Source organism: Triturus cristatus, chromosome 7 (genome assembly GCF_964204655.1).
Source record: "Triturus cristatus chromosome 7, aTriCri1.1, whole genome shotgun sequence".
In the NCBI taxonomy this organism is placed as follows: domain Eukaryota; kingdom Metazoa; phylum Chordata; class Amphibia; order Caudata; family Salamandridae; genus Triturus; species Triturus cristatus.
The window spans coordinates 1,387,718,252-1,387,740,517 of NC_140590.1; positions in this window are offsets into that span (position 1 = coordinate 1,387,718,252).

Here is a 22,266-nt window from a genome sequence, read left to right on the forward strand (position 1 = left end):
CGAATTTCGGCCGTTACCGACCGGTATTTGGCTTCCTACATGAGGCCCGATATGTCAGATTTAAGGAGATTTGTACTGTTATTGATCCCTCATAAACTGAAAATGTAGGCGCCGAAGCCAGATTGTAAAGTGCGCAGTGTGAAACTAGAGCAGCGCAGCTTTGTCCCTACTTTGCACAGACCAGTACAGGCGCGACATTTGTAGTGAATGACTACTGCAGAAATTGTACAAGGCATTTATTGCTTCGGTCAGTCAGTGCTAATCTGGATGCAAAATAGCACTGCTGCAGTACTGCTCCTGGACACACAGCCTGGGTAAGTAATAATACCTTGAAGAGTATGCAACTCGCCTTTGATTTCATCCCTCTTGGAGTAACCAACCTAAATCAATTTCAGCAAAAGCAATACCATCAAAGTGTTTGATAACCACATGGGTCACTAAAGAAACCATGTGGGGGATCGCTGGTTGGCTGCAGTGATCGTACACTCCCCGCTGATTGGTTTCTCTGTTCTCATTGGTAACAAAGCCCCTGAATGTTTAACCCCTTGTGTGCCCCGCCCTTTCCCCGCCCTGTGCCGGGTGTTGAATTAGCGGGCGGGGTTCATGACGAGATAGTCTCGTCATGGGCACAGCGCAACTGCGGCCCATGACGAGACCATCTCGTCATGGGCACTCAAGGGGTTAAATGTTCTTCAAAGTAGTAAATGTTCTGTTCACAGTGCTGGAGACGAGGAAAACAACTGCAGATTCACCGCCAACTAAAATATATATTTTTTTTAATGTTATATACCCTTCTCTCAGTCCAGATCTTACCCAAAGACTTGGAAATATGCCCCTAGCTTGCCAGTACAGTCAATGGAACATTTGATTACGCTGCCACCAACCCATGTCACTTGTAAAAGTAGTCCAAATGATTGATGTGGCTCACTGGGAAGCCATGCCCTATAGTTCATGAATTCTCAGCAAGCTGGTGGCTAGTTCTTCTTTCTGCAGTGGAGCCCTTTTATAGAGAAGGTGGGAACCATGGAGTAAAGCAAGGCAGGTATCTTTCATAAAGATGAAGCAACCACAGGGATCAGGCAGATGCCAGGGGCAGCCTAAGGTTGTGTGTTCCAGCTTTAAAATCCACAACACTAACATTCCGTAAAGATATATAAAAACAGGGTGAAATCGATGTCCCATATTCTGCAATGCGTTGGCCCAGCTCTGAGACGCTGGAGCTTGTTTCGAAAAGCAGTCAATGGCCCAGACGCGGAGTGGGTTTTCTCCATATAAATAGTGGCCAATATTTGATTTTCTTTTGCGGGATCACGTATCTCGCAGGGCGTTCCCAGGCAGGGACACCTAGTGAAGGCAGCTGTGCACTAAATGGGGCCCAGCAACCACTGCTATGAATTGGCGGTTCAGTAGCCGATGGACTTCTAGATCACTGCTATGAATTGGCGGTCCAGGAGCCGATGGCCTTCCAGACTACTGCTATGAATTTGCGGGCCAGTAGCCAATGGGCTTCCAGATGAAGGGTTTGCAGGGCCACAGCCAGCTGAGGTATAAAGTAGTATCCCTCCAACTCTAAACCGGGTGGATGAAAGTGGAATTTGTGGGGTGGGTGAACCACCATTATGATGGTTCATTGGTTTCGCTGTTCTCTCAATCCCCCACAATCCAATTCTGCAGCCAGGAGTGACAGACAAAAGTTGCTATGCACATTGAGTTTTACTTTCAATATACATTGATGTAAGATAGATGCCATCTTCAACCTGCTGATGATGCCTAGGCCTCTGCGGAGGCCTCACCCACAGAATGCAACTCTTGAGCACGGGAACACTGTGCGGATAGTTTGCGATGCTGCACTTTAAAAGATGACTCTACATACAAATAAATAATTTAATGAACAAAGGCAGTCATGTTCTCGTGGAGTGCTCATGTCAGAAAAAGACAGTACTTTATGGGAATAATGGTATGAACCTTACAATGAATTATACTATTTTCTTAGTGGAAAACAGTTAGGTCTGGAATACTTTCTGCTGCCTCTCAAAGTGTGTGCCTCATTTGGAGATATAACTGAGATTGTTTGGTACTGGGGCTGGTGAGTCTTTTCTATCAAAAAAGTCTAGCTTCATTGAACTGATGAAACCTAAATAGATCGAATCGTGTCTATGTTTGTTAAACCTCTTTGAGAGATCTTACTTTGGCTAATGTAACGATTACAGTGAATTGGTTTCCCTCTGCGAAAAACTGCACACTACCATTTCGGTTTGAGCCTTTATTTAGGTGTGAAATACCTTGTTCTGGGATTGCAGCGAAGTTCTGTGAAGTTTATAAAGGCCATGCTTATTTTCAATGACCCTTCAAAAGGTATTAATTCCGGCTTTCCAAGTCCCTGTAACAGCTAGGTTAAATTCTAGGTCAGAATAAAAGCAAAAAAGACCTTTTTGTCTTTACACCTAAATGAGATACAAGGGAATAAAGTAGACGAGCACGTGCACAGCTTGAATGATGGCTTAATAGATTTAATGCGTGCTACAGAGATGTGTGTGTGTGTAATCTCAGGTTACATCCCTAGCAGGACTGACTCCGCCTTTCATCCATCTCAGATCGATATAATAATATTATTTTGTTAGATAATCCTAACTAGCTGCCAGTTGGCGCCACTCGTGAGATACACCCCCGTGCATTTTTTTCATTTTTAGCCAACAGCTCTTTGAATTAGGTCGAAGGAAACAAAATCAGTCGTGGCGAAAAGTGTTCCACGCGGTTCCATACTGCAGGGGGCAGCAACTGGAATGGGCCATATGGGCTTTCAAGGCTGGACCAAGGCAGCCAGCCCACCCAGCGTTGGGAGTGGCCCGATGCCTCCAGGCCACCAGGTAAATGCCAGAGTGGCAGAATGGCTCGTCCGGCCCTGCTGCGCATGCAGGGCTAGTTAGATAATGTGTAGGATTTTACAAAAATTAAAGCGTGAATCCCGGTCCCAAAACACAATTGTTTAAAATAAACTTGGCAGCTATGAAAAGAACAGACGCTACTGAGCGCAAAGAGAGTCTTCAGTTCGTGGTGTGTGTTAGACATACAGGGGTGGTGTACAGAAGCATATCTAAAAAATATTGGACACCTTGGAAATTAAGAGCCCATCCTTTTGAGCACACGGTTCCAGAGACCTCTCAGAGAAGCACTCCCAGAACGGGCGGTTTTATTTACTACCGAAATGTATAATCTTAGCTAATCACCCTCCTTAGAAGTGCTCCTGCTGGGATAAGGAGGGGGCGGGGCCTAGCTTCAGCTGGCTAAGTGTCACTGTGCAGTTCCGGTTTTGTACTCTGAGCTCAAGAAAGAGCGGAGATGATTTATAAATAATGCGCCATTAGCAAGGGAATGGCGGGGTGCCATCTCGTGCATGGCTCACACGGGGGTGACAGGATTTAATCCTAGAACAAACAACCAACCTGTCTGTCCGCGGATCCCATCCATTAGGCGGGGGCGCCGCGTGGTTATAAATCCGGCCTGTCCAATAAAGCCAGCATCGAATTCATCAGCCTCCTGCCTCGTGGCCTGGCCCCTGGTATCTGCTCCAAACGCTCTCCATGCAGATAACAAGGTAGCGTACACGTCCCTTTGCTAAATGTCATGTGTTGCAGCGCCATAACACGCTATGGATCATTGCTCGCACACAGCAACCCAATTACATTAACCAGCGCGGCAATACGGTGTAATGACATGACATTAACGGCGCACTCCACGGGATCCAGGCTACCGGCTCGGTGATGGCCGCGCGCACGCCCCTTCCCGCCTCCTTCTTGTGCACGGTGCGTTTTATTTTAGCTGAGAAGGCAGAGCAGGGTCTGGTGCCCATTGCACCTGCTTTCTCCTATTAGTGTTGAATTGAAATCAACCCCTACACAAATCTGCAAGAGGGTCCAGATTTTCCCAACAATCACACTGGCATACGTTATAATAATACATTACATAATACATATAGGACAAGCGAGGTGTATGAGAGGGGCCTCGTGGGCAGTGGAAAGGGAGAGAATGCGGATTGGTAGTGGTACTAAGTGAGAGAAAAAATAATATTTTGTAAAAAAACATATTCGAGGACTTTCAAAACAGGGAGAGAAAGAGTGTATTGTGCGTTTTTGTCTGTGTGAATGTAAACATTCCTGGTGAAATCCGACACACAGCCCTCCATACCCAACTGAAAGCACCTGTATCTAACTATTTATCAGAACATAAATTTATTGGGGAGGTGGGGGTGTAACACCCCAAACACCCCCCCTGAAGCTACACCCCTGCTCTCTACACAAATGACAAATCTATACCAGAAGGCCAGGCCTGCCCAAACTACTCACCAATGTGTGAACTACATGCCTTTTCCATTTTAAACGGAGAGACTGCATAAAGGGAACAAGTAGTATTTCCTACACAATAGATTGTTGGGTAATAGTGGTAGCAGAAATCTCACCTCGTTAGAAAGCAACATAATAAACTATGGGAAAGCTATTGGTTGGGAGATAACCCAAGTATTAAGGAGGTGCTTTAACCCCTTCCCTGCTCATGACGGAACCACTCCGTCATGAGCCACGGGCGCCGTGTGCTCATACTGGAGTGGTTCCGTCATGCTGCGGCCGTTGGCGGCCGCTCCGCCCACGCGGCGCTGATTCCCCGCCTGTGCGGGCGATTAGCGCAAGTGGGTGGAGTCATGACGGAACCACGCCGTCATGAGCACAGCTCGCCCGTGACTCATGACGGCGTGGTTCCGTCATGAGCATGGCGGCACCGCAAACCCCCCAAACCCCCCCAGCGCTGCGGCGGAATTTGCGCCGCAGCGAAGGGGTTAATGGTTATAGCACCCTACTACCAAATGTGCAGAAACACACTGACAAGACAATAATTGTGTAAAGCATGAGTCATACACAAAACCAAAGCACTCTCAGACGTATTTGAACAGGATAAACATGTCCAGACAGCAAGGACTCTTTAACAAACACGGTGGCATATTTACAAGGGAAGTGGCGGGGTGAGGCGTAAGCCTTCCTGGCTTAACGCCTCAATCTGCCACTTTAGAAAAGCAGGGCTCGCCATATTTACAAGCATATGGTGCAGCCCTGAGTTCCCCCCCTGCACTGGTGCTAATTTAGCTGCCTAAGGCCAACGCAGGCACCCTTGCACCATAGTGCAAGGGTGTCTGCGTGCAGGGGAAGATTGATTATGTGCAGGAAGGGGCCCCGCCCTGCACATAAACAATCTTTAAATGGGGATTTGTAACTTCGATGTGTGCTGCTTAATGCAGCACACATAGAAGTTGCAAAACAGCATTTTTTTAAAAAATGATTGTGTGCAGGAAGGGGGACCTTCCTGCACATAAACAATCATTGGCCTTTTGCTGTTTCCATGTGTGCTGCACAACGCAGCACACATGAAAACAGCAAAAACGAGGAGAAATGAAAAATTTCTCCTCGCTGTGCCAGGGTAAGACCAGGTTTTCCCTGGTCTTAATTCTGTTGCTGCCTCCTATTTACGCCTCCCTTGTAAATAGGGGGCAGGGTCAGAATCAATGGGTGTAACGATAGAACGCCCACCACAACACCAATTGCCCTCCCCTTTCATGCTACAGCGTGAAAGGGAGCCATATTTACAAGGCAGCGTTAAGCCACATTAAGTGGCTTAACACTGCCTTGTAAATAATGCGAAGCACCTATCGTCACAGGAATGTCAGAAAAAGTGATGTTCCAGTGGCGATAGGGACTTGCAAATATGCCCCACAGTTCCTTATTTATTTTAACACATATGTAAAAGTCTAATTTACAAATACATGTCGTTATTACATATGTATGTATGGCTTAAGAAGAATTTCCTGTATACTTCCTGGTAATCTTCATTACTGAGTCCTATGTTTACCTCTAACAGTCCTTACAATAAGCAGGTGATTAATGACCGTGAAAGAACCTTTAACTTTAGCAAACATACTTAGCTTCTCCCCTCCCCACTCCATGAAACATTATCAAGCTTTACACATAAAAACTCTGTTTGTAAAAGCCAGGCAGTACCACAAGACTCAACAATAGCTCACAGAGGAAGGACGTTGGTAACGTAGGACTGTGATGAGGCATAGTAGATCTCTGAACACGGACCCCCGAGTTAGGAAGGCCTGAGATTGGGCCTGGGGTACCCCTGGGCCACTCATTGCTGGGAAACAACCTTTAAAACTCAGTCATTACATCGCACTACCTTTACATACCAGTCATTACATCGCAGGCATTACATAGCAAGTCATTACAATGCATACCATTGCAATGCATAGTACCCTTACACTATCCAACACTTATCCTACTGTTGCACTCACTGGAGTGGGAATAGTAATTTTTACCCCTACTCTATCCAACACTTACCCTACTGTTGCACTCACTGGAGTTAGAATAGTAATTATTACCCCTATGCTATCCAACAATTACCTTAAATGCGATGTAATGTAATGCATTGTAATGGTATGCGTTGTAAAGGTATAATGCGATGTAATGGAATGCATTGTAAAGGTAGTTGCTGAAAATGGGATGTAATGGCATGCTATGTAAAAGAATGCGTTGTAAAGGATGTTGTGATGTAAAAACTGCTTTGTAAAGGCATGCGTTGTAAATGTATGCGTTGTAACATCATACATTCCTCATTGCTCTACCTCGAAGACACAGTGGTTGAGTCACTTCCTGTTAACGTCACCTCCCGTGTTGGGTGTCACTAGACACAGTGGTTGAGTCCCTTCCTGTTTTGCTCGTCACCTTCCGAGTTGGGTGTCACTTCTGGTTTCAGCATGAGGGGCAACACCACAAGAAGTGGAGTTTGAGATCCATGACATGAGGTCAGGGTCACAATCACTTAAGTTTTAAAGGCCATCTGTGGTTTGCATTGGCTTTTTTCTTCTACAGCTGCTTTTCACTCTTCCAGCCAGCATTGTGGCCGGGGGGGGGGGGCTCCTCCTTGCTCTCCCGCTCCTGTTCGCTGCCCCTTCCAGCCTTTGCGGGATTGCGGCACTGTGGCTGGTGGCTTGTTGTGCTATGTGTGCAATGACTGCGGTAGAGGAAAGGCTTTGCCCACTTTGTTGGATCCTGTGCACCCAGCCTGGGATGTCAATCCCTTGGGAAGTCTTGAGCCACATTTTGTGGTTGACCTGAGGCGGTGAGGAGTTGGGGTGCAGCCGGGCCATGGGGGGCAGCAAACGAGTACACGGGTGCAAACAATTTGAAAGTATTTTATTGACCTATTTGGAATTGTAATACATTCTGTGCACAATTGACGGGATTAATCAAGAAAGGTTGAATCTGAAAAATGCTAAAACGAATGCCAACGCTAAAGAAATTGAATAACCCAAGCTTTATGAAGCAAAGGGCAAGAAAGGACTATTTTTGTTTTTAAAGCAAGGTGTAAAATCCCAGCGCGGGCTTAAATAACATTTTCAGCATGACGTATACCTTAATCTGGGGTATTGTTGTGCAAAGGCAATATTCAGTACTTTACAAGATTACTGCCGACTGGTGAGGAAATAAAAGGTTGGGAGCTGTGGTATATGTTATGGGGAATCTTTTTGTTCAAGTTCTGTCCACTTAGTTTGTTGCAGAATGGCATGCAGGGGTGGTAAAAGGAAGTCTAAGGACCCAGAGCTCACCCAACTAATCAAATTATTTTTGGCAAAGTTAGCGGATGCCGGTGAGTCCAGTTTATTTTTTTGATGTAACGAATAAACAGGAATCTCAACCTTTTGAGTGTCCTCAATGGTCCTAGTTGCACCAAGGGAGGGTTCCTCTCGCCTCAAAATAGACCTAAAGACAGTTCTGTGCTAGTGGTGAAAAAAAGGTCTGGGGTTAATACAAAGGCTGAAAGTTATTCTTCGTCAGGTTTGGGAGAGTATGCTGTCATAATAGTAAGGGACGGTCGACCTGAATTTTGAGGAGGGGTGTGGGTAAAGAGCTTCTGATGGAGAGCAAGCAGATAATCTGAACAATGCCTGGCCCTTTGGGTCAAGAGACAGAAGTTACACCACATCAGAATAATAGTGGGGACATTGCAATATCTTTGGAAAAGATTGGAAAGACTGTTAAAGAGATTGGAAAGATTCTGAAAGAGATTTGAAAGACTCTTATACAGATGTCTTCCCAGTTGTATGTGGGGAATACAGCAGACGCGTGTAGAGTTGAGTTTTCAGCAAGGCTAGGATCTGTGTCTTTATCTAGCAGTGAAGGGCTAGCAATGGGCTGGGAATTCTGCATCTCAGACCTAGGAGCTAGTAGGTCAGTGGGCAGGACTTTGGGCATAGGCTGCTTCTAATAAGGATGGTGGTAATGGACAGGGGCAGCCAGCTCAAGGATATGGCTCAACAAAGACAGTTAATGTAGACAAGCTTTCTGACCTGCCACGGATCTGCCATGGCTTCTTGTGAAAAGTGAATATTGTAAAGAAGAGTGACTTGGGTAAGCAGAACAAGAACTCAAATGCACCAGAAAATAAGAAGAAAGAAGCGGACAGTGGTGAAAAAGAGGAAGTGGTGAAAGAAATAGAATGTGAGGGCTAGGACGTCATGCTATCAAAACTGTAAAGTTGAGGGCACATGTTGCGCTTGAGATAAAAAAAAATAGAAAACTGATTTAGTGGAAAAGTTGTTACTAATCAGGGCTAAGAGAAGGAGGTTGAGGCCAAAGAGAAATATTTTAAGAAGCACTGGAGACCCAAGGTGGAAGAGAACATAACTAACTGGCTTTTGAGTTTCACTTCTATCATTTTCTTTGAGAAAAGAAATCCAAATTGGCTGCAAAATTGATTTTCTATAGTAACAAGGTTTTGAAGGTCCATCATGATTTTGGTGGCATGGATTGGCTGGGTAATTACAGGAATTGTAAGTCAGCAATGGTTGGTGATCTGAATGTAGGTTTGAATCAGACAGAGCTGTTGGTCTGATTGGAGTCAGTGTCTGGGAAGAATTAATTGAATAGAAAACACTAACCATCTCCAGCAGCAGCAGACAGGTAGCAACAAGAAGAGAACATGCTGGTTTTTTAATAAGAGGCTCTGGACTCGACCAGAAAGTATGTGCCAATAAAAAACAATTTTTTCCCATCTGTGGCATTACTTTCAAGCGTATTAAGAAGAGGAAAAAGAAGGGAAACAGTTCAGCAAAGCTACAATTAGGTATGTATCAACACCCATAAATGCTGAATGTTTGACCCCTTGGTTAAATAGATATCAAAAGGGACAGGCAGCTAGATTATTACACAATGGTCTTCCAGGATCCTGGCTACTAAAGTCAAGCCTATTAGTTATTGCAAGAATCAGTCGTCAGTGGTAACACATCCCTCCCAAGGCCATAAAAGCAAAACTGACAAAACAATTGGCTCTTGGTGACATTGCAGGCTTATTTAAAGAGCCCCAAATCAGGATTTTGTGTATTTGCCCCTTGGAGAGGTGCCTCAGAATGTGCCCTGGCAGTACGCCTAATTAATAATATCTCAGTGATGATAGGTGCGTCTGTATATGAGGTGATTGCTCATGGCCTGTTCTCTGTGCAATAAGCATTTTTTGATCAGGTACTTATTAAACTGAGAAAAGCTGGTGAGGGTGTGCTGTTGGCCACAGTGAATATTAAATCAGCTTTCAGATTATTACCAGTTTACCCAGAAGAGTACAGTTTCTTTGGTTTCCACTTCTCAGGAGCATTTTACTATGATAAATATATGTCCATGGGCTGTGCTATATCCTCTATATACTTCGAGAAGTTCAGCTACTGCCCGTAGTGTATTTTCTGTCATGTTTCAGAGTCCCAGAATGCCATCCATTATTTGGATGACTTTGTGTTTGGGGGTCCTGAGGTCTTTCAAATGTCCAGTGGGCTATCGATGTTTCACCCCCTCATTACAGAACGGCAAGTTCGTTAGTGAAGGCATGTAGGCCCCATAAACATTTGAAAGACCTCAGTGTCTTGGTTACCTTTTTAGGGATTGAGAGTGAGTGATTCATGTGCAGGCGAATATAGGTTTACATAAGAGAGAGTTAATGCATGAATTCACTCTACTAAGGATTGCCTATATCATAAGAAGGCCACCTAAAATCAGCTTCAGGTTTTAACTGGTCAGCTGAATTTTGCTTTGAGGGTAATCCTAATTGGTTGCCCTATTGCACGGTACTTAACTAGGGCAATGGCAGGCTTGCATTCGAAACATCATAACACCAGGCCGGATGCTAAGGTCGGAGGCAATTTGCTGATGTGGAGACCTTTTCGACTATGATCATTGGCACACTTGTTCTATGTTCAAGCCACTCCCTTGTCCAACAAAGCCCTTGGCTTGCATAGCAATGCTGCATGCAGTTTGGGGTTCACAGCAATAGTAGGAGGTGAGTAGTGAACGGGGGAATTGGCCCAGTAATTGGTTTGAATTTGGATTGGTGAGGAATGTATGGTGGAGTGGGAATAGTAAGTCTGACCACTCCAAAATCCAACGCCTTCCCTATTGTTGCTTAGGTTGGAGGGGGGAAAAGTAAATTTGACTCCTCAAAAGTCCATCATTTCCCTATTGTAGCTTAGGTTGGAAGAGTAATAGTAAATATAACCCCCCCAAAGTCCAACACCTTTCTTACTTGTGTGTTGCTTAGGTTGGAGTGGGAATGGTACCTGTTATTCCTCCAAATTTTAACATTACTTGATATTTTTATGTTGAAGTTGGAATGTAAATGTTGTTTTATTTATGTTTTGGGTTTTTATTTTTATTATAATGGAGTTTAATTGTTTGTTTGATATTCATCTCACATTTTTTATGTTTATTCGTTTGGATGTACACTTGTAAATATTTTCCTCCATTTGTTAAAGTTGTATATATTCTCAATAATTTTCACAGACTTTGTTTACATTTGTAGTGTTGAATTTGGTCATGTTTGTATTTTAATTTTTAATTTATTTTTATATATCTTTTGATATTATTTTACAGTATATTTGAATTGTAATTTTTGTAGTTTTATTTTATTGACTACTATGGATTTTAGTAATGTATTTTTTAACTAAGTGTTAATGATTTAATAATTATAATGTACAAAGTCATTTTGTAATAATTTGTTTAACTATTAACAACAAAATCCCATACGAACTGCACAACACCAGCAGGATGCTTTTAGTTCTTAATTTTCAACTCAGACACCAGACACAGGACGCCAACACTTTTCGTCTTCGCCTTCAACTGGGCAACCCTGGTTCCCACAACCACTGTGATTTTAAGGTAGTCGTTCCTTCAAAGCACTTCCCCCTTTGACAAAGACTAGACTGCTGTGAACATTCAACTACGACCCAATATAGCAGCCATGACAGTTGACAATAGCCCATTCAAAACATTACCTAGCTATGATCATATCGCTACATTTGTACCTAGTTGAAAATTGTATCAATTGATCTTGCAAATAGCTAAAACAATAAGGACATGATTACGATGTCGGGTGGACGTGGTCTCAGGACCCACCGACCTCCGGTCCGTGGTCCCGACACCGCAAATAAAATGAGAGCCCACATGATGCCTATGTGAGCTTGTGGTGTGGTCGTAAACTGGCCGTAGCAAAATCTCCCATAGAGAAATGAGAGCCTGTGTAAATCCCTACGCCATGTGGCAGGCACCTCACACTGCCTGTCACACAGTGCAGGAATTTACAGGGGGGGCACCCAAGCCCCTAATAGAAGGGCCTGAGGCAAGAGGGCCCTAATAGGGGCCCCCAAACGCACTTTACAACAGTAAATCCATGTCAGAAAGGCCAACATGGATTTGCTCTTGGAAAGTGCAATCATAATCCCAAAGGCGAAAACGCCTTCCTCATGGGATTATGCAGTCCCTGGCCGACAGGCTCCTCGAGCCTGTCAGACGTCAGCCGGATTGACCGGCCGGTTTCAATTCCGACCGCCGTATTTGTAAAACAGGGGTTGGAAGCCAAACCAGGGATGTCGGTCGGAAAGGCTTTCTGACCGTCATCCTGATTAGCCCCTAAATGTGAGCAAAACGTTTTGGGACGCACAAATCTCTTAAGCAAAGATTTTGTCACATTTTCCTTCAAATTTTCTTACAGTTTTATACTATGCATATATATTTTTTCTCAAAGCTGTGCAAACTGGACAAATAAAATGCTTCAGTGGTTCAATGTCATACAACCAATTGCTCATAATTAATTTAAATCAGTCTCCTAGATTAATAATAACTATTTGAATGATCCTTTAGAAGGGCAATCTGAAACAAAATATATAACATTTCCTATCCGCAGTCCTACATTTACCATGCTGTTTTCTGCACCTGTTGATAACCAACCTGTGCAAATTTCTCAATTAAAGCGCATCACCAATCTAATTGCTAATATAAGACTGAAGTCATTTAGACAACCTTTATCATGATTGTCTCACAACCCTTCTTAGTTTTTTCTGGTTGATTGATACCTGCAACTCGGCAAAAGTGCAATTGTACAATCCATTAAAAAAGTCAACGATGCACCATATAATGTTGCAACTGTTGTCTCCTCGGATTATCGGCTAGGCAATCAGTGTCCATTTCATAACAATTGCATTCTTTCACTTTCCCAATAAACAAAGACCAAACCTTAAATCATCTATAGAATATTACAATTCATCACCTGATGTTTTACAATCTAGAAATGCAACCCCTGGTTTCTCAAAATTAGGACACTTTACAATCTATGATGTCTAATTCACCCATTAGTGTGCCAATGCAGATAAAAGTGCTAATGCAAAAACAATTCTTAATCGGTCACATAACAAACTATGGTGTCCAGTTAATTTGTCAGAATGTAAGTCAAAGTGCTAATGCGGAAGGAACATCCTCCTCAAAAATCATATAAACAATGTGCTGAATATAAAAAATTAAATATTTATATATATGAAGCCATATCAGCGTTATTTTGCACATTACAATTGGCACTAGCGTTGTTTGCACATTCTTCTATGTTTAAGCTGCTAAAAATTCCAAACGGTCGCTATGGATGTAGAACATGCATTTTATTGAAAAAGTTCTTTTAAAATTGACATGTTATATGTTTATTCAATACTAGCATTTAATGGTACATGTGATGTCATAACCATGCTTTTTGTTTTATAATGAAGGATAGTATTTTTTCAGTGTCCCTGAACATACCTCCGACATGATCACCTGTATTAAGCACTGTCACTTTAAATTGCGCACTCTCTAATGGTACATTGTCATGTGAGCAAGGCTCGGAGGAGCCGAAACGTTATGGCAGCATACTTGGAATAAACTAAATTTGCACATACCTATGGTCCGTGTCCGTGGAAGCGAGGAGGACTCCTGCGGTCTTGACGCGGTGGCGATGATATATATATATATATACAAATATATGAAAATTATCCAAATGTGTTTAAAATCACCAAAACCACCTTAAAATTGTTCAAATTACTTATTTCAGCACGAATCCCCGACATTCACGTCATTATCTAGTTTTTTATATACATACAATTTCTATCACCTAATATTTCATATTTGACGATAACATGACATTCAGAACAAACATTACATTCTGCTCCCAATTTTATCACCATAACGTAAGTGTGCACTTATAGATGCACGTGAAGTGCAGCGTCCAGATTGTGTCCCTATGGTTTCCATGTTCCCAGCAAAATTATCATCTTGAATTCACATCTCCAGAGCTCCAGTTCTCTATTGCCTTTTCGTGGATGAGCCTTAATGTGTTCAATACCATAGTACTGCAGGCTACTCAAGTTTCTTTGGTGCACCTCCCAAACATGTTTTGCCATTGGATAGGTTCTATCCTGATGTTTTATGGCCCTGATATGCTGTAAAATTGGAACCTTTACTTTGTTCACTGTACTCCCAACACATCGCATTTTACAACCACATTCCAGAATGTAAACAACAAATTCTGTCTCATATGTAATTCTTTCTCTGATGGTGCACGTTCTTCCTTCAAATGTGTCATATGATGTACTATTGATTCCAAATTTACAAGTTTTACAGCTATAGCATTTTTTAAAACCCAGATTTCTATTGGTTAGCCATTCTGCTCCATCACTTTTAATCAACATATATTTTGTCAAAATATCACCTAGTGACGGAGCCTTGCGATATGTAATCTTGGGATGTGGGCGTAGCTGGTATTTGAGATGCTCAACATGTTGCAACACATGCCAACTGTGCAATAAAAAAGAGCAAATTAGGTGATGTTCATTATTATATCCAATAAAAAAGTGAGTGATTGTATCCTTGGGTTCTAAGTCCTGTGACCCGTCCCTCTGTTTCTTGTGTTTTTTGTTAAAAAGTAATTCATCTCTTTTCTTTAAGGGCAATCTTTGGTGGGCTTCCCTTAAGACGTTTTCTGGGTATCCTCTGTCTAAAAATCTTTGAATCATCGCTCTAGCTTCTGTTTGGAATAGGGCATCTGTGGAACAAACTATCTGTGCTGTAAGTAACTGGCTATTGGGTATGCTCCATTTTAGAGATTTTGGATGTCCACTATTTCCATGTAGGATGGAGTTGCAAGATGTTTTCTCACGGAATATGGTGGTGTGAATTGAATCATCTAGAACTTTCAATTTAACATCTAGGAAATCAATTTCTTCTGTACTCCAGTTAGCTGTTAATTATATATTAAATACATTGTTGTTTAAGATATCAATATATTCAAGTCAGAGTGCCTCCTCTCCATCCCACAATATAAAACGATCATCAATGAAGCACATCAGTAATACGATTCTGTTCATATAATGCACATTGCTGTCAGCCCATGCCACCTCTTTTTCCCACCACCCCATATATAGGTTGGCATATGTGGGGGCAAAAGATGCCCCCAACTGAACCCTGTTCTTGAAGATAGATATTCCAAAAGGATTGCATCATCATAAGCATGGTGGTATGTTGTGCATATACCAGCGAGCATGATCTCATAAAGTACTGACAAGCCTCTATTCGAAATTGATGTATTAATGATGTATATAATGAGCTGCTGTCCATTGTAACCATGATATAACTTCTGTGCCACGGTATATTTTTGATTTTACACAAAAAGTCATTAGCGTCCTGAATATTAGATGAGAGACTCGTCACATTTAACACAAGAAAAGGTCCAGGAATCTAGATGTATTTTCGAGGAGCAAGCCTACCATACTCACTATGGGTCTCCCTGGTGGATTCTGCAGATCTTTATGTATCTTGGAGAAAAAGCAGATAACTGGATTCCCAGGGAAGTCTATTTTCAAATATGTGTCTTCATCCAGTGATAGAAGCCTCTGATCCAGCCATCCTTTTAACATCGAGTAATATTGAATTTGAAATTCATTAATAGGGTTGTTTTTTAACTCTTGGTACCGATCTTAGACTTTTAACTGTCTATTCACCTCCCTGACATATTGGCTCTTGTTCATGATAATGATGTTCCCTCCTTTCGCGGACAGCTTGATGATAATTGAGTCGTTCACTTTAAGCACATTCAGCTCACGACACTCATTTGCAGTGAAGTTGTTGCAGCTTCGGAATCGTGAGGATTTGTAAAATGTATTAATACTGTCTACTACCAATTTATGGAATACATCAAGAAGATTACCAGTTGGTAACTGAGGAGTGAATTTGCTATGCAATTTCAACCCACAGTCAATGGTACAATCTGTAAGAAATCCCATCCGTTCAAGTTGTGCCACATCCATGTCCTCCTGTATCTGTGAGGAACAACCAGTCGGTTCATCATCATCCAACCTCTTAATGGCCAATAATTCAGGGATGTCACCAAAAGTAAACTGGGATGTTGTTTCCTTGGAACTGTTTTCACATATATTACCTAATGATTTTATTATGGCATTATATTTAAGAAGTTTTAATTTCCTTACAAATTTACATGCTTCACTGCAGAGGTTCACAAAGTTCAGTCCAGAGGAGGGACAAAAACTAAAACCATAATTCAATATCTTTTCTTGTGTGGCAGTTAATGAGACATTAGATATGTTGATGACACAGGTGTTACTAGTTTTATCTTCATCATCCATATTCAAACATTCCACAGAATCTGCTACTTTTCTGTTTTTTGTTGTTGCTTTTTACCTTTTGCCCCTTCTTGTTTTGTACCTCCTCATCCACGGCCTCTTCCTCTGCCACATTGTGCCATGACCATTCTTATTAGACACATCTCCTCATGAAAATCCAACACCTATTAGGTGTTTTATCTACTGATAAGTCTGGTTCAGAAAAGACATCTGTATAACTTAAGGCTCTTCCTGTTTGACCCATTGCACTCAACTTTTCCTTTGCTCTTAAAGGTTCAAATTTCTTGGCAAAGGTATATATTCTGCCATACTGGTAATCCATTTTTTTTTTTTTTAGTTTCAAAAACCTTTATTGCCATCTCAAAACAATTGTACACAATCACGCCTACAACCTCTCGGGCCGGCTATCATCTACCACATCTACTCGTTATCATCATGTATAGTCACAGCCATTTGTCCGACAACCCGGAAGTCCGGAGGCGATGCATTGCAATCGATTTCACATATCATCCATGCATATGTCCTATCCGTCTAAGGTCCTTATGGCGATGCTGTAGTCTTTGCCACGCTACTACAATGTGCCACTGCTACATAATCAAATTTGTGGAATGAGTGCACATCCTTCTCTCAGGTATTTGTTCTTTCACGACTATAACACCTCTTGTGATTACATCAACTCTTACCATTTCCTCTAGCATCAGCCAGCCACACATATCAGTACAGCATAACCCCAGCCTACTGTTCCGAACTCTCCGGTGCAGCAGTGGAACCAGCACCACTTGCCTCAAGAGTTCCGTTACTCTCAGTCACTGCCTGTGCTGCCAAGTATGCTCTAAACGGGTCCCATATATCCGTGGCTCTACTATTCAATGGTTGTGTGTCTGCGTATATTGTATTCTGTTCCTGACAATATAATAAGTCCGCTATCCACTCCTTAAATTTCGGCGCACGGCCTCTCCCCCACCTACATGCCACCCTCCTTTTCGCCATCAAAAGAGCAATATTCCCAAATTTCCGATGTACCTTGGCTATTCCCATAGTGTACCCCAGGAGCATCACTAGTGGATCACAGTCTATCGTGGCGCCCAGCATTGCCACCAGCGCAGTGTGCACCTGCGCCCAATAATCAGACACAGCCGGACATAACCATGCCAGGTGTAAAAACCCAGCTCCTTCCGAGCGGCACCGCTCACATCTGTCGTTATCCGCCAGACGAAATCGCAACTTCCGCACTGGTGTGCAGTATAATCGCTGCAAAAACTTATAGTGAATAATACGTAGTCTGCAGCTGGCCGATATCTGCGAGGTCTGTGCACAACAATACGTCCACTGCGCCTCCGTTATGTCTCTTCCCAGGTCCTCACTCCACTGTCCAAGCGCTCTGCATGCTCCACTCCCACTTTGCTCCCTAATGCTACGATACAGGTGCGATACTAGGTGTCTGCCGTCCGCAGACGTAAGTAAGACTCGCAGAGGCTGTACTACACCAGGTTCCTCTGGGAACTTTGGTAAGATATCTTGGAGCCCCTGCCTCAACCGAAGATAATAAAAGACTTCCAGCGGAGTAGGCTGACCCCCCTGAAACCACTGTTCTCTCGTTTTGAACCGCCCATTCAGGAATAAATCGCCCCAGCTGCAGATCCGCCACCTAGTGCACATCCCCTGGAACCCTCTTTCTTGCAATAATGACAACTCCGGGTAGTAAACTAGTGGCAAGGTCGGTGCATAGAAGAACTGAAGTGCCACCTTACGAAGAATCCGCTGCCACGCATCTATCATGCAAGTCACTGTAGTAGCCGGCGTCTCAATCGCACTAACCGGGCCGTGAATAATGCCGCGCAGTGGCAGCGGTCTAGCTATCCAGTCCTCCACAGCCACCTGTGGCATGAATGGAGTGGGCACAAACCAGTGGTATGCAAACTGAGCTTGAGCACTCAGGTAGTAGGTTAAAAAATCAGGGACATCAAAGCCACCTCGACCATAAGGCTGAGTTATAATCGACCACGCCAGTCTAGGCTGTCTCCCGGCCCAGAACTGTCTTATTAACTCTGAGTGGAGCGTCCGGAAAAAATAAGCACCTGGATAATACGGGACATTTTGGAACAGATACAGAAAACGGGGCAGCACCACCATTTTAATTAGTGAGGCCCTTCCCGCCATAGTAAAAGGCAAAGAAATCCATCTTGTCACATCAGCAGTTAACTTGGTAATGGCAGTTCCGTAATTTAGTCGCACCGTCTCCTCCTTAAGCTTTGATACCTCGATCCCTAAATAACGTAGGTCCGCATCGCACCACTCAATCGGATAGTCCAATGCGAACCGGGTCACCGCAGGAGTCAGAGGGAAGAACTGCGACTTCTTCCAATTAATTTGTATACCAGACAACCGGGCAAACACCAAGAATTCCCTCAGCAACGAATTAAGATTGGTCTGCGGATCCACCACGTATAACGTCAGATCATCCGCATAGAGTGACACATCTATTTGACGCTGCATACACTGAAAGGCGCTGCGCTTGTGTAACTGCCGGATACGACATGCCAATGGCTCAATTGCGATAGCAAATAACAGTGGAGATAATGGACAACCCTGTCTAGTACCTCTGGTTAATGAAATCAGGCTCGACATCTCACCATTGATCAGGACCCTTGCCTTCGGATCAGTATACAGCAACCGTACCCATGCTACAAATATTTTGGGAAACCCCATCCTATACAAGATAGCAAACAGATAGTTCCACTCGACGGAGTCGAATGCTTTAGTGGCATCAAGAAATATAGCAGCCACCGGCTTTTCCGGCGCTATGGTATGCATCAGAGAGAAAAGGGTACGTAGATTGTTAGCAGTGGATCTCCCAGGCACAAACCCGGATTGGTCCGGAAGGGCTATCTTAGTCATTAACAACGACAGCCTATTGGCTAGCACTTTCGCCAATATCTTAGCGTCACAATTAATTAAAGAGAGCGGCCTATATGCATCACAATCAGCAGGATCCTTGCCCGGCTTCAACAGCGAGGTAATCAACACCTCCCTCATCGACCCCGGCAACACGCCCACCTCCAAAGACTCCTCATATACCTCCTTGAGGACTGGGGCCATTATATCGATGTAACATTTGTAAAATTCCGCTGGCAACCCATCCAAGCCTGTCGCCTTTCCATTGGCAAGGGACATAATTGCTTCCCGGATTTCATCTAATTCAAACGGCGCACCAAGGAACTGCCTGTGGTCGTCGCTCAGCCAACACAGCGCCACATCATCCAGAAAATCCCCCCATGCAACCTCCCCCACATCGCGGGCAGTGTACAGCTCGGTATAGTGCTGAGTGAAGAGTTCCAAAATACCTTTCGTATCCCGCCGTGTGATCCCTTCCGGTGTGCGCAATTCCAATATATGCGTCATACCCCGCGGCGGCTGCCAAAGCACGTCCCGGCCGCTCACCCTCGCAATACCTTCGGGCCTGCCAGTATTTACCCCGGAACTTAGCCTCCCTATCCGCTTCCTTTTCAAACTGCGTGAGCCGTTCTCTGAATTCTGTCTGAATGGGGCCCATCGGTTCTCTGGTCATCCGAGACTCTAGGTCCTTAAGTTCTCCCTCTAACCTAGCTAGTGTCCCTCGTATGTTCCGTAGGACCCCGAAGCTTTTGGATATGTAATATCCCCTAACCGTTACCTTAAATGCCTCCCAGATGGTGTCCACACTCTCTACTGACCCCTTATTGCGGGGAAAGAACTCTGCTATCTCCTCTCCCAACTCTGTCTTAAACAAAGCATCCAACAGGGCCGTGGGTTGCATTCGCCACCGTGCACTAGCGCTCCCGCATCCCGGGACCGCTATCTGAACCAGAACCGGGCAATGATCCGAGTACGACCGCGGCAAGTGCGCAACCCTTCCCAAATCCGACGCTATACCCCGAGACAAAAAACAGTAGTCCAGTCGAGCCCATGTATTAGCATACGCTGTATAGTGCGTACCCTCTCGAAGTCCACCATGTACAAACCTCCAGCTGTCTATCAATCCCCCTTCCTCCACTATTCCCGCCAGAGCATCCCGTGCCTTTTTGTTATATTGAGGACTATTGTCTGACCTGTCCATTCCGGGGACTAGCGCCACATTGAAATCTCCACCCCATATGATATGCATAGAGCCAGTGTCTAGTATCTTTCCCCATAAATGTGTGAAGAAGGCTGGCGTATCCACATTAGGACCATAGCAGTTTACTACAGTGACTGTGTCGGTGCCCAGCCTACCCCATAACACCACAAATCTCCCCTCAGCATCCGCATGCTCCCCCATCTTCACAAAGGGTACCGTCTTTTTGATTAAAATCGCAACTCCCCTAGCATACCCTGAGTACGACGAAAAACTGCGTATTGCCGCCCACCTACCCGCCAGTGTGTAATGTGGCCTGGGACTAAGGTGTGTTTCCTGTAGTAATGCAATATGTACCTGATGCTGCTCTAAATAAGCCATCACCTGTCTACATTTTCTAGCATCATTTAATCCACGAACATTCCATGAAAGAACTGTGAGCCTTACCTCCCTCCTCACGTCAGCCATTTCTCATCAAGTCCCCACACCCCTAGCAACCATATGTCATCTGGCATTAGTCTTTGCATCTGCAGCAGCACATTGATCAATATACGCCTCAGCAACCATAGCTTCGGACCTCCCTGAATAAGTAGTACAAACGCCCCATACCCCATCATCCACACTTTTTGCTTGAGACCAACACCCAACCCCATCTCAATACTCCCTCCCCCCCCGCCCTCCGCTCCCCCAACCATGCCATAACGCCCCCCGTCCTCCCCCCTCCCACTGAAGCATACCCCAACTTGCCAGCCAAGAATGCCCCCCGCCCCTCCCACAAATGCCCCAAAAACAAAGGTTAGTCGCACTTCCAAACCACCCCATATATGCTAGGGTATTTCCCTTCAGGGATTGCGTCTAGGTGACACCGCTATTTCCCCCTCATCTATTCCAGACTCACAAGAGACTTGTAGTCTGGCTCGATGACCCAGAGGGGGTGTCCGGCGTTATGTCCAGCAGCAACTGAGAGATTTCACTCACACACAACGCCATATATAACCTACAGAAACGAAGCAGCTCTCGTACTCACGGAGCCAGAGCCAACCCCACAGTCTGCTCATCACTCCTCCCCAGGGCTCTTTACGCATCAGCATGGAAGGCTTATGCATCGCATTCAAACCAATGTGCCTTCTGTGGCCGTCAAGTTCCCCCATTAACGTGCTCTCACCAATTGTTCGTGCATCCCCATGTTATCAGTGCGCAAACATTATCAACCCCACTCACTGTCCACCGTCCACCTCCTCCTCGTGCTGCGGTGTCCGTTCTGCCCCTGCCGCAGCCCCGGACTTGGCAGCTCGTTTGTAGTGCTTGAGGAAATCCTCCACCTGTTGAGGGGTCGTGAAAAACTGTTGTTTGCCCTGGTACGTGACTCGCAGCAGAGCTGGATAGAGCAATGCATAGTCCAATTGCAAGTTCCGTAGTTTGGCCTTCACAGCTAGAAATTTCCTGCGTTCCTCCTGGACCATTGGCGTGAAATCCGGGAACATCGTGAAGGAATTACCTTCATAAGATAAGGAGCGCGTGCCGCGCGCCGCTGTTAGAGCCGCATCACGATCCCGATAGTTCAGCAATCGGGCAATAATGGGCCTGGGGTCGCACCCGGCTTCGGCCTAGGGCCCAGAGCGCGATGTGCCCGTTCTACGATAAAGTGGGGAGAAAAAGCCTCCGACCCAATCGCTGCCAGTAGCATCCTTTCCACATAGTCCTCCATTTTGCCTGTATTGGTCGTCTCCGGAATGCCTACGATGCGGACATTATTGCGCCGACTTCTCGCTTCTAAATCCTCGTTCTTGGATGCTATCACTCGCAGCAGGTTGTCCATTCTAGAAAGCTGCGAAGTATGGTGTGTTGCCGTGTCTTCTGCATCCGATATACGTTGTTCCGCCCCTTTAAGGCGCTCCTCATGCGCATCCAATTTATGCACCACTGCATCCATACGTGACGATATTCGGTCCACTTTGTCCGCAATCGTCGCAAACCCTTGGCGCATCTCTTGCAGCACCTCGTGTAGACTGGCCGCGGTAGTCGCAGGGTTCACCGCACCTCCTTCTGTAGCAGCCGGGTTGGGCCCCACTTCCCCAGTCTTAGTGGCCTTCTTTCCAGAGTCAAAAGTGAGCTTAGCTTGTCCGTCTTACCCATGGCTGTCTGTTGGCTA